Source organism: Cynoglossus semilaevis, chromosome 8, assembly GCF_000523025.1.
Source record: "Cynoglossus semilaevis isolate Cse_v1.0 chromosome 8, Cse_v1.0, whole genome shotgun sequence".
In the NCBI taxonomy this organism is placed as follows: domain Eukaryota; kingdom Metazoa; phylum Chordata; class Actinopteri; order Pleuronectiformes; family Cynoglossidae; genus Cynoglossus; species Cynoglossus semilaevis.
In genome coordinates, this window is record NC_024314.1 from 196,718 (window position 1) to 201,731 (window position 5,014).

Consider the following 5,014-nt stretch of genomic DNA (forward strand, 5'->3'; position numbering starts at 1 on the left):
AGATGGATAGATGGATGGATGGATGGATGGATAGATGGATGGATAGATGGATGGACAGATGGATAGATGGATGGATGGATAGATGGATAGATGGATAGATAGATTACACAATCCACAGCCTTGGTTATCAAATGCCTGATTAAATGTTGTCTTGCACATCACGTAGTGCCATTTTAAAGGAAAACAAAATCAACAGCTGAACAAACAGGCCTTTTAGTCTGGCAAACACCCCGCACACGCATCCCAGACTAAACAAACTGCCATACTGCCCTGCTGAAAAAAAGTTGAAGATGTGGTGTGTATAGGTCAGTGACAAGCAGAAAGCTGCTATGAGAATCCGTTTGACCACAGGTAGCTGGATTTTAGCCGTAACAGTATCAGTACCTAAGTCACCCACGTACGTTAACACAGTGCTAACATCGTAATCTAGGACATAAAAACGTCAGAATCGTCTGACTTATGCCTGGGAGCCATAATGAAGGCTACAAAATACAACACAAACGAAAGAAAGCGAATGGAACACAATTCAACGAACAGTATAGCTCTAATGAGGACAAAAAACCAAACAGACATGTGGACATGTACCTTGCGTCCTTCCATCACACACACTGCGGCTAATGAACTGTACGTGGTTTATTACACTCTCCCCATCAGCCAGATCAATTGGAAGAAGTTCCAATCAATTAGCTGTGCATTATTTACTCAGGAGGTCCCTGTGGGACTGGCTCAGACTAAAGCAAGTACTGTGTCACTTGTCCGCTTCTGCAGGGAAAGTGATTGTAGCTAATTAAACCGGAACAGGAGTTCCAGTTGGCACAGGTCGATTTATTACTCTTCATTTATCAACAAACGGCCATACTGAGAGAGTAACCAGAAAAAGAAAAGAAAAAAAAAAAAACATGAGTCCAATTCCTTGTATAAGAAATGTACCGGGCATTGTCATACTGTCATACTTAGCTGATAAATACTGAGTCTGACGCACAAGAACGAGAGTGTTATACAGGGCTGTAGTATTAACATTACATGAAGATCATGTTGACCAGCAAAACCAAGGAGCAATATCGATTAATACAAGGGCCGTCAAAATAAAAGCATGAATTTTGTTAATGTATTTGTAATGAATAATCAGATTAAAATATTCTGGGTTGGAGGAATTTTAATGCTAATAACAATTATTATTATTGTTGTTATTGCTAGAAATACAACATAATATAGTGTATATGTCATATACCAATATCAGGTATCAATGTCATATGTCAATATCAGGCGCTATTTCATATACTATATGAAATAGCGCCTGTTAATATGTTTAATGTTATGTTATATTTTCTGGGAATTTTTTTTTTTTAGAAAACAGGAGAACCCAGAGCCATGGTGCTGCTCATCCAGGGATCCCAGGTAAACTCCACTAAGATAGAACATCCGTCCCAGCTCTGTCATTAATCAACATCAAGCATCAACCATCAAGAGTTAGGGTCAAAGAAGCGTAACAGTGTCCACTTGAGTTAACCATAGGCAGCATATGACAGAAGGTATAGGCCTGGTATTTGATATGTCCTTTAGTTCACCTCATATCCTGCTGTTTATTATGCAGGATGAAAGATATGGACCCTATAAGGGACAAGAATTAACTCTGCCACCAGGCAGAGATGCAGGTGTTCACTGACCTTCTCTTATGTCTGATATCTGAAACGGGTCAAGACCTTTTTAAATCCATCAGGATTTAAAGAAGAAAATCATCTTCATTTTTCAGTAATGTCTCGGCAGTGCTGCCTGCGGGGGGGTAATAATCAACGGAGGAGCGAGTGGAAATAAATCAGATAGGCCAATTCACGTGCGGCTAATTCAGCCTTAGAAGAAAGAGCCACTGTGTCTGAAATGTAAACAGAATGAGTGAAAAAACCCAACCAGCTATTACGTCATCTCCAGCCTACTGGATCTCAAACATTGTCTGTTGAAGTCTGAACTTTGTTTACCTTAAGTATTCATTGATTAAGAATGATCCTTTGATTCATCATTCCAACATATGGCGAGTGAAGCGGACGAAGTTTGTCATCACGCAACACTACAGTGCTCCCTCGTTTATCGAGATAGATAGGTTCCAAGGCCTGCCGCGAGAACTGAATTTCCGCGAAGTAGTGACACCATATTTATGCGCAGTAAAATGATGACGAGGAAAGTGATTGAGATTGAGTTTTACTGCGCAGCCGATGATTGATATTACGTCTCTTCAGAGGGTGGTGCCATTTCTTGGGGCACCTCTTCCACAGTTTCCGAAGGTGTATCCAGAGTAGTAGCAGGAACTGGCTCTTTTTTTGCGAGGTTGCAGAAACATTGTGCTCGGCAGTTAGCTTCCGCTGCTTCTTTTTCCAGTCGAAGAGTAGCTTGTAGGCAGTCGTGACGTCGTCGATTTTGCAAAATTGGACCATCTCATTCCTGTGACATCTCTTGCAGATCCAAATCCGGAATACAGTATATTTTATATATACAGTTTCAAAAACTCGCAAAGTCGTGAATCCGCCAAAGATGAACCGCAAAATAGCGAGGGACTACTGTATAAGCAAAATGTGGCTTTGTTTACTTTTGCCATATGTATACCATACACTGTTGGTTTTTTATTAGGCAGTCATGACGTCGTCGATTTTGTCGACTTTTGCCATATGTACACCAAACACTGCTGTTTTTTTAATGAACTTTTTGCCCTTCAGTGTGGCTCCCAGGCGGAAGTCAGACCCCTTCACTGTGGCTCCCAGGCGTAAGTTAGATGGTACCATTACGATGTTACCACTGTATTAGCGTAGGTGAGTGACATCGGTGCTTATCTACAGAAGGTAAGTACAGACATTTGGCGAAAATTAGGCTAGTCCAGGCATGGGCAAATTATGTCCCAGAGGCTGGATGTGGCCCGTTTGGCTTTTTAATCCGGCCCATCAAACTTGTCCAAATTATGTTTTTAATTTCTATTAGTATTATATTTCTGGAAAGTACAGACATTTGGCGAAAATTAGGCTAGTCCAGGCATGGGCAAATTATGTCCCAGAGGCTGGATGTGGCCCGTTTGGCTTTTTAATCCGGCCCATCAAACTTGTCCAAATTATGTTTTTAATTTCTATTAGTATTATATTTCTGGATTTTCCCTGCAATGCCCGCATTTCCCCAATAGATAGCATAGAAAAGTCTAAAAGCATTTTAGCATTTTAGCCTTTACTGACCTACTTTTACTAGCATGGCCTGTAAACCCATAGCATTCAATTCACTTCCAGATTGTAAAAAAAGAAAATAAATTGTCTTTATTGACACTTATAGCAAAGTGATGTCAACATAAAAAAACCTGTTAAATGAGCCTGCTGTCAAAATCCTTTCCATGAATGAATACTAAACTTGAAATATGAATTGGCTTTGGTATTTCTTATGTGTCAGTGCACTGACTTTAGCATAACATCATTAAAAAAGAAGGGCCGCACGTAGAGCTAAGCAAATACCCAGGCTGTGAGTCTCATCAGCTGCATGGGTTTTACGATCATTTCCGAGGGTCACCCAAAGGTTGAGCAGAAGAAAAAAAAAAAAGAAATCAATAAAATGAATTGTTTTTGCATTAAATTGTCTCCACCGGTGATGCAGATTTACTCTAGAGCGGCTGTTATTGAGTCAAGGTCTTTGTGCAAATAAGTCATTTGCTAGGATGGAAATGGACTTGTACTTTGGGAAATTGGCTTCATGCTGCCGCTACCTGCAACTGTCAATTTCGGAGAACTCTAAGAACAAAGTAAACCTGTCAAAGCTTCTGTGGTCAATCTGACTGAAGGCATCGAGTCGTCAAATGCAGCCCAGATGAAATTCCCTAGAGCTGAGCGGCATGTCAATAATTCATGCCATATGTCTCTGCTCTTCTAAAATAATTGCTTTTTTTTAGGACAAACTCTTACCTTCAGTAAAAATACATACAAAAAACAAACCCCAAAGCTGCATGTGCAACAACTATTGCTTCAGCTTAGTGAAGTGCAAAGTTCGTGAGCTATCTCGTAAAACCTGTAGTTTAGCTAACTCGCTAAATCAGAATTCTTCGTAACAACATAATTTCCCAACTTTAAGCCGCTACTTTTTTTCACACATTTTGAACCCTGCAGTTTAAACAATGATGCAGCTAATTTATGGATCTTTACGGGCTAACTAAAGTTCATACCGCTAGAGGCTACTGTGCGTTATACTAGTAGCGTATGTCTGTCTGTGAATGGCTGTGGGAGTATAGGTGCGTGGGGCGCACAAGAGAGAGAGAGAATGCCCCACTTTTTCTGTTTACCTCTGCAACAAGCACAAAGTGAAGGGAGTTAGCCCTTAGCTAGCTAATATTAGCTTCAGCCCTGGAGCAGATCACTAAGTCTCCGCTGTCCATTCCAACTTCGGTCGGGGCGCCGAAGCAGGAAAGAGCTAACATGTAACCAGCCGTGTTACAGGCACTGTTAGGAAAAAAAGCATTTATTTAATTAAAAGAAAAAAACCTCCTGCGGCTTATAGAGACAATCAGCCTATATATGTACAATTATTTTTTTCTTTTTAAATGTAGTGGCTGCGTCTTATATTCAGGTGCCTCAATAGTCTGGAAATTACAATAGTTTTCAGAAGGAAACCAACGTGACAATGATGAACTTATGATGCAGTTAATAAAAGTTGTATGTTGTTATGTTCTGTTCTTATTTTTCGTGATTTAAATATCTCAGGTGCCTCAATAGTCTGGAAATTACAATAGTTTTCAGAAGGTCAGGTGCCTCAATAGTCTGGAAATTACGATAGTTTTCAGAAGGACTTTGTGACAAACCAACGTGACAATGATGAACTTATGATGCAGTTAATTAAAGTTGTACGTTGTATTTTATGTTCTGTTCTTAGTTTTCATGATTATATTATTCCCGGTAATACAAACTTGTGATCTAAAACAAATTATTTGCAGTTCATCACAGTGAACTGGACCCCAGATCTCAGTTGTACATAGTCACAAACAGAAGTGTGTTTACTG

At 39.9% G+C, this 5,014-nt stretch overlaps 1 protein-coding gene across 1 annotated transcript in view; it reads right to left on the bottom strand.

Moving 5' to 3' along the window:
- Positions 1 to 5,014, bottom strand: part of znf281b (zinc finger protein 281b) — a 49,719-nt gene that overhangs the window by 29,260 nt on the left and 15,445 nt on the right. The window lies entirely within an intron of this gene.